At 37.8% G+C, this 7,975-nt stretch overlaps 1 pseudogene; it reads right to left on the reverse strand.

Annotated features, from left to right (window-relative positions):
* Positions 1-6,618: 6,618 nt before the first annotated feature.
* Positions 6,619-6,719, reverse strand: LOC142442008 (U6 spliceosomal RNA; annotated as a pseudogene).
* Between the last annotated feature and the right edge of the window lie 1,256 nt (positions 6,720-7,975).

Below are 7,975 nucleotides of genomic sequence, written 5' to 3' on the forward strand. Positions count from 1 at the left end.
ATGTCTTAGTCCTTAGAGTAACATCCTAATTTTCAGTATTCTAAAGAGGACTTCTGCAGCATATTTACCCAATATACCCAACCCATTGTATCACTTGATCTCTTGTCTGCTGCTTCCGTAAGCATTGATTGTGCATCTATGCAAGATTAAATCCTTCAAAGTTTCCATTGTTTCTCCATTTATCATTTTTCCCTGTTGGTCCCTTTGTGTGGATCTTGGTCTTCTTTACATTGAGTTGTAATCCACACTGAAGGCTGTAATCCTTTATCTTCATCAACAAGTACCTTAAGTCCTCCTTACTTCCAGCAAGCAAGGTTATATCATCTGCATATCATGGTTTGTTAACCCTTCCTCCAATTCTGGTGCCACATTCTTCTTCATATAATCCAGCTTCTCTGATGATTTGTTCAGTAAACAGATTGAATAAATATGGCAAGAGGATGCAACCTTGATGCAGACCTTTTCAGATCTCAATGCATGCAGTATTCCCTTGTTCTGTTTGCACAACTGCCTCTTGATGTATGTACAAGTTCTGCATGAATACAATGAGGTATTCTGGAAATCCCATTCTTCTCAATACTATCCATAGGTTATTTAGATCCACATAGTCTAATGCTTTGACATAGTCAATAAAGCACAAGTAAACATCTTTCTGATATTCTCTACTTTCAGCTGAGATCCATCTGACATCAGCAATGGCATCCTTTGTTCCATGTCTTGTTCTGAATCTGGCCTGAAAATCTGGCAGCTCCCTGTAAATGGATTGCTGCAACCATTTTTTGATTATCTTCAGCAAAATTTTACTAGTATTTCATATCAATGATATTATTCACTATTTTGAGCATTCTGTTGGGTCACCATTCTTTGGAATGTGTACAGATATGAATCTCTTCCAGTCAGTCATTCAAGTATCTGTCTTCAAACTTCCCTGGCATAGACGAGTAAATGCTTCCAGTACTTCATGTGCTATTTGAAACATTTCGATTGGTATTCCATCAATTGCTGGAATGTTGTTATTTACAAATGCTTTCAATGTAGCTTGAACTTCTTCTTATAATAACATTGGTTCTTGCTCATATGCTACCTCCTAAACTGATGGAATGTTAAGTTTGTTTCTAATATAGTGACTCTATGTGTTATGTCATCTTCATTTGATGCTTCCTACTTATCATTCAATATTATGCCCATAGAATCTTTCAGTATTGCTACTCACGGTTTGAGTTCTTTCAGTTTAAGTATGTTGGGTATGTTCTTACTTTTCGGTTTTCTAACTCTTTGTCTTTGGATAGTTCATGATAATATTTAACTCTCTCTTCTTGAGCTGCCCTTTGAAATTTTCTGCTCAAACCTTTCACTTCAACATATTTTCCCCAGTTTTTTAAAGTACTCTACAATTAAGGGTAAGCATCAGAGTTTCTCCTGACATCTTCTTTGATCTTTATTTCCTGTCTTTTTAGTGACCTTTTACTTCATGTATAATGTTCTTGACACATTACATTAGGAAAATATCCTGTACAGACCTCTTTAAAGTGTTCAAAAGCAAGGATATTACTTTGAGGACCAAGTCATACTTAAGCCAAATCATGTGTGTTAGGCAGCATTTCCTATAGAAACAAAACTAGGCCACTTATGATTATACAGGTTTTTATAGCAAAAAAGGAATACAGCAGCAAATGGGTCCACGTGGCAGTACAGACAGCTCAGTCCAACTCAATTTTGTGGAACAGTTAATATACTGAAGGTCCTTCCAGCTCCCACCAGCCACTTGCCCAAGGCCAAGGAAGCAAACAGTAGGAAGATGAGATGTTGAGGTGGAGCAGAGGCCAGTAGTGCAGGGTAGCAAGTAGCAAAGCACCATGGTGTAGATGTAGGGGGATCAAGTGGCTGTGGGGTGGGGTGGCATCTGGAGTGGTGGGAAGATGAGTGGAGTCGGCCCGCAGGCAGCAGACACAGCAAAGTGGGGCAGTGCTAGGTCATGGAACAGTACCACACAGCAACTGGGTCCACCATGGTCCAGAGTTTGGCTCAGCCCACAGGTAGCGTAGCACATGGTTGAGACAGTGCAGCTAGCTCAGGTCTGATCACCAGGGAGAGAGCGGAAGGGGTTTGGCTCAAGGAATCATTTATCTCAGTCACATCTTCAAAAGAGGTCATCAAGCTGGGACCTGATCAACAAGTTAAACTACCTACATCTTCTAATGTATGCCGTGTTGGCAAAAAACAATAACAATAACAACAACAAAAGAACCCAAACAAACCCAAAAATGCTATCACACCATATTTCAATTTCCTCTTTTGCATGTGATTTGGACATTGAATAAGGATGATCAAAGGAAACATGGCAAAGATGTATTTTGCCATGGACTGACAAAACAGGCATGTCTTGAAAGAAGTACAGCCAGAAGGCTATTTAGAGGCAAAGATAACACTTTCTCTCACAAATTTGGGGGCATTGTATTAGGAGAGATTATTCTCTGGACATGGGTAATCATGCTTGGTAAAGTGGAGGGGGGTGTAAAAGAAACCCTGGATGAAAGAGATTGACAGAGTGGCTGAACAGAGGGATCATTGAACAATTGTGAGAATCCCTGAGATCTGAGAAGTGCTTCTTCCTGTTAGGCATAGGGTTGAGATGAGTCAGAACTGACTAGTGGCATCTAATTGCACTGTATTAGATCTCATCAAGTGAAATTATTAGCTTTAACTGCCTAACGCTGGCTGAGAACGCTGGCCCAATCAAGTTGACACAAAACCTTATATCATAATTTCCATCATCTCCACTTTGTACTGAGTAATACTATTGTATACTTCTCCTTGATATTTTCTGCAGATATACTCTACTTGGTTTCAATGTGTTTCATTTGGTGATGTTCATATGAAGAGTCATCAATGATGTTATTGAAAAGGTTATTTCCAATTATTAGGAATTGGTCTTGCAAAACTCTATCATGTGGTCGCTATTCTTGTTTCTATCACCTCCTGATGAATATCTTCCAACTACTTATCCTCCTTTTTGTCTCTTTCCAGTTACCAATACAGACCAATCTATCTAAACTGTATGCTTGATTAATTTCAGACTGCAGAAGTTGGTAAAAATCTTCAATTTCTTCAATACTAGCTTTAGTGGTAGATGTTTAAATTTTGATAATAGTTGTACTATTTGTTATCTTTGTATAAGTTGTCTTCCTTGTATAAATATAGATGTTGTCCTATCACAGGCTATATTGTACTTCAATAGAGACCATGAGATGTTCTTTTTGATGCTCAATGTGATATAATTCCTCTTGAATTTGTAATTTCTTACAGAGCCAGTGGTCATCAAACTTTTTAAAGAGGGGACCAGTTCACTGTCCCTCAGACACATTGGAGGGCCGGACTATAATTAAAAGAAAAACTATGAACAAATTTCTATGCACATTGAACATATCTTATTTTGAAGTAAAAAACAAACGGGGTAAAACACCTGGCAGGCGGCATAAATGTCCTTGGTGGACCGTATGTGGCCCACGGGCCGTAGTTTGAGGACGCCTGATTATCTGATTCAAATAAGTCAATACCAGTCAGTTCAGCTCACGAATGGCTAGCCTACCAGTTTTTATGCATTCCAGTTCATTTCTGATGACTTATAAATTTCCTATATTTGTATTTCAGATATCCCACATTCCAATTTTTAATGGATGTTTGAAGTGGTTTCTCCTAATTTTGAGTACTTTCCCATCATTAAATGAAGGTTACAACACATTTGTTCCATCTGTATCAATAAGGCCAGTTCTACTTTGTGGAGGCAGCTCTTGCCTAGTGAAATTTGGAGTGCCTTCCAACCTGAGTTGTTCATCTTCTGGTGCTATATCAGATAATATTCTACTGGTATTCATACGATTTTCAGAGGCTACATTTTCAGAAGCGAAGCTCCTTTTCTTTGTTCCTAATCTGTTCTTAGTCTGGAAGACCTGCTGAAACCTTCACCATGGGTGACCTGGCAGTGTTTGAAATACCAATGGCATATCTTCTAACATCAAGCAACACACTAGCCACAATAGTAAAAACAAGCATGTCTGATGGCCACTGTTATCCTTTTATCTCCCTGTATTTGCCTATTCTATATACTTCGGATAAGTGGGATCATATGATTTCCTTACAAGTTATTTCAGTCAGCATACTGTTCTCAATGTTTATTCAAGTGGTAGCATATATCAGAACTTCATTTCTTTTTATGGCTGAAATATATCTTATTTTATAACGCTACCACATTTACTTATCCACATTTGGATAAATTCCACCCTTTGGCTATTACGAATAATGTTGCAATGACATTGGTGTACAAGTATCTCTTTGAATGCCTGCTTTCAAGACTTTTGAAATATACCTGGTAGTGAAATTGATGACTCATAAGATAATTCTATAATTAACCTTTTGAGAAACTGTTTTTCCAGTGGCTATACCATTTTGCATCCACAGCAGCAATGGCAATTTTTTTCTCAGTTTCTCCAAAGATGTGCCAATATTTTATATTTCTCTGATAAAAGTTATCCTCAAAACTTTGAGTTAATTCTGGCTCTAAATAATCCTGTTAGACAGGATAGAACTTCCCCAGAGGATATCCCAAATTTTTACAAAATAGACTTTCACATAATTTTCTGGTAAAATGGCTAATGGGTTTGAATACTAACCTTTTGATTTGCAGTCAAGCATTTAATCACTGGGTGTATTAGTCTGAGTAGACTAGAGAAACAAATCCATTGAAACTCATATGTATATAAGAGAGAGTTTTATATAAAGGGTAATTGTACATTAAAAATGCATCCCAAAATAGTCCAGCCCAAGCCCATAAGTCTGATATTAGCCCATATGTCTGATAATAATCTATACAGTCCTCTTTAGACTCAAGAAACACATGCAATGACAACAAGTGTAGTGGGTAGAAAGTCTTTGGATCCAATGAGGTTTAAAATCTCAGCCCTGGCAGGGGTCTCTACAGGGTTTCTCTGGCTTTAGAGGTCTGATTGCATCAGAGTAGATTCATGTGGCTTCTTCAGCTCAGGAAACTAGTGTAGTTCCATGTGTCTTGTCAGCAGCAATGTTTCCCAGGGACTCCAAGGAGGAGATACCAGATTTCCCAAAATTCTCAGGAGAAGGCTATGCCCACAGAGAGGCTTCATTGGCTATGACCCAATTGACCGACTAGATTCCACCCCTTCATTCTTATCCTCAAATTCACAAATGATTATATAAATACCACACTGGGTAACTAGGGCTCCTATAATCAATTTCAAAACAATGTTGTTGAGTTGATTCAGACTCATAGTGACCCGGTATGTAGGTTTTCTGAGACAATACATCTTCATAGTAGTAGAGCACCTAATTTTACCCCTGTAAAATGGTTACTTGGTTTGAACTGTCCACCTTGAGGTTAGCAGCTATGTTAGGCTGACTTCTGGAGAGAAGGAAAATCAGTGACATATGTGCATGAGCACACACAGGAACACAGAGAAGTGTATGTGAAAATAGAACTAATGTAATTGTAAAAGTGGAGAGTCCAGTTTGGTTCCAAGTCCATGGGTCACATGTTAGACTTGACATTTCACCTGTCTCCTGTAGCTTTAGTATCTGATGAAACCAAAATAGGCAAGAAGATCACAGAATAGATTTGTTACTGGATACGTGAATTAATCCAAGTTTGACAGGTCAAATGTCAGGCCACTAAATAGGATCAGCAAGCATATGATAGGTCATTGGCTCAAGTCCACAGAACCAGCATTTGACATATCAGATAACAGAATCCAGACTCAGCAATAAAAAGCAAGCATTCCCATTTTATAGGAAGTAGGCTAACCCCCAAGGAAACTTCCTTTCATTTGCATCTGGACAAAAGGATTTCACACCAACCAACCTAATCTTCTGTTAGGTCACATCATTGGCAATTATTAGGCCTCACATGCCAATTTGACATGAAATATACAAGAGCTGGCTTACGGTCAACCCTCAGTACAACCAGGGTTCCTATATAATCATCCAAATTGGGATGAAATAGTATCTTACTGTGATTTGACTTGCATTTTCAAAATTCATGATGTGAACATCTTTTCATGTGATTATTAGCTACACACATCCTCTTTGGAGAACTGTTTATACTTTTGCCCATACGAAATTGATTACCTGAAATGTAATAAAAATTAGAAATAAAAATTTATTTACCTATTTTATTTTTTAAAGGATATTTCATTGCATTTTCAGTGAAGGCTTAGATGCAGTTTAGATTCTCTTTCCATAATGTCTACACAAGTTGTCAATTGACATTAGTTACATTCTTCACAATGCAATAGCATTCATTTCTGTTCAGGTTGTCCCATTTTCATTAATCTACTTTCCATTTCCCCATGTCTTCTCATCTTTTCTAAACAATAATTATTGACCATTTGACCTTATATAAGTGATTTTTTAAAGAAGCCTAGTACATACAAATGATTTCCTTTTTTTTTTTGTTTATTTGAGCCAAGCTATTACTTAGGTTAAAGTGGGTTGATTTTACTTGACAATTTAAAATTATCTTAGTGTAGTAGTCTCAACTGACTTTTAAGTATGGATTTTTAATGAAGCTTTTGATATTTTACTGAAGCAAAAAATGCGAAAATCTTCACCAATTTGAGTGTAATCTTTGGGCAGGGTCTGTGCTGATCTTTTTTGTACCATTCTGATTTTACTATATGTGTTTCTAAAACTGGTTATATGTGGATTTTTAAAAAGGAATTTGCCATTGTGTTTCATAAATTTTTTTTCTATTTTATCAGTATCCAACTATGTGAAATTAATGAGAACAGTTGGTAAGTGGGCAGAATAGGACTGTGGTGTGTGTACACTCATAATCTTTTTTTTAAATCATTATATTGGGGACTCTTACAGCTCTTGTCATAATGCATAGATATATTATGTCAAGAACATTTGTACATATGTTGCCATCATCATTTTCAAAACATTTTCTTTTCACTCGTAATCAGACGTCCTGCTTTTGGCGGGACAGTCCCGATTTTTAACAATTGTTTCCGCATCCCGCGGCATTTTTAATAAGTCCTGATTTTGGAAAAGAATGCACAAGCTAGGTTATATGGTTTTCAGCTGCCATGTGGCTATTTCACCAGGATATGAGTTTTATCAATGGTGTCCCGCTGGTGTCCCGCTTTACCAATGTTAAAATCTGGTCACCTACACCAAGTGCTGTCTTCCTTCATCCACTTTTATGTTGTCTGTCCCCCTTGGAGTGGGTTATATGTTGATCATAGTGATTGGTTCCATATTTCTCCTCCCAACTTCCCCTTCCTTTTCAGGTGTCACTGCTCTCATTATTGGTCCTAAGAGGGTTATCTGTCCCAGATTCCCTGTGTTGTGAGCTCTTATCCGTAGCAGTGTACATGCTCTGGTTTAGCCGACTTGTAAGGTAGAATTGGGGTCATGATAGTGAGGGGGAAGGAAGCATTAAAGAACTAGAGGAAAATTGTATGTTTCATCAATGCCATACTGCATTATGACTGGCTCGTCTCTTCCTTGTGACCCTTCTGAGAGGGGATGTCCAATTGTCTACAGATGGGTTTTTGGTCTCCACTCTGCACACCGCCTCATTCATATTGATATAATTTTTTGTTCTGGGTCTTCGATGCCTGATCCCTGATCCCATCGACACCTCATGATCACAGAGATGGGTGTACTTTTTATATGTAGGTTTTGTTGCTTCTCAATTAGGTGTCCACTTATCTTCAAGCCTTTAAGACCCCAGATGCTTTATCTTTTGATAGTCAGACACCATCAGCTTTCTTCACCACATTTGCTTATGCACCCATTGTGTCTTTAGCCATCTTGTTGGGAAGGTGAGCATTACAAAGTGTTCTTGCATTGAGGGAGTACTTGTGTAGAGGCCCAATATCCATCTACTACCTTAATACTTAACATTTAAATATATATACATAGATCTATTTCCCTATCA

This window comes from Tenrec ecaudatus, chromosome 2 (genome assembly GCF_050624435.1).
Source record: "Tenrec ecaudatus isolate mTenEca1 chromosome 2, mTenEca1.hap1, whole genome shotgun sequence".
Classification (NCBI taxonomy): domain Eukaryota; kingdom Metazoa; phylum Chordata; class Mammalia; order Afrosoricida; family Tenrecidae; genus Tenrec; species Tenrec ecaudatus.